Genomic DNA, 993 nt, shown 5'->3' on the forward strand with positions numbered 1-993 from the left:
TATATATATATATATATATATATATATATATATATATTTATATATATGTATATATATCTACGATTATATATATATATGTATATATATATATATATATATATATATACATGTATATATATATATATTTATATATATATATGCATATATGTATGTATATACTTACACACACGCACACACACACACACATATATATATACACACATATACACATATGTATGTGTGTGAGTGTATGTATGTGTGCGTATATATAATTATGTACATAATTTCCTTCACCTCTTTGTCTCAAGCAAACACCTTTCTTCCTTTCTTTCTTCTCTTAACTCTCTCTCTCTCTCTCTCTCTCTCTCTCACTCTCTCCTTCACACAGGCAAACACACTCTCACACCATTTCCCCCTCCCTTTCAATCTGTGTCTCCTTCCTGTCCCTTCCCCTCTCGCTCTATACTCCCTACCCCTGCCCCTGCCACGCCCACACACCTTGCCCTGATGTTTCGGTGCATTTTACTGTAAGTTTATCTCTTCCAAGTAATTCGACAAGTTGTTGACTTTTAATTTTGAAAATGTTTTTTCTCCTCCTCTCCCCTCCTCCCATATCACCATGTTCCCTCTCCCGTACTGCTACTATTATACTCCTACTATCACTACAACCACTACTACCATCACCACCAACGCCTCAACCGCCAGAAACGCCGCCGCCGCCACCACCTTCTGTTGTCAAGCTTCCCATGCAACCTGCTACGAAACGATGGAACCATTTGAACCATCGTATCAACTGCAATTAGCATTTCGCTATTCTGTTTAAATACCGTAGAACAAAGCAGGCTGGGTTCTTTACCAGAAGCAGGCGAGTCGCTGATAAAATACCTTATGGTAATCTGGGCACTTGGCATCCTGAGTTCAAACCACCTCCGAGGTCAATTTCACTTTTCCTTTTTTTTTTCATTGTCCCTTGGGTGTATAAAATTCTTTCTATTTTCAGGACACAAGGCCTGA

This window comes from Octopus bimaculoides, chromosome 2, assembly GCF_001194135.2.
Source record: "Octopus bimaculoides isolate UCB-OBI-ISO-001 chromosome 2, ASM119413v2, whole genome shotgun sequence".
In the NCBI taxonomy this organism is placed as follows: Eukaryota; Metazoa; Mollusca; class Cephalopoda; order Octopoda; family Octopodidae; genus Octopus; species Octopus bimaculoides.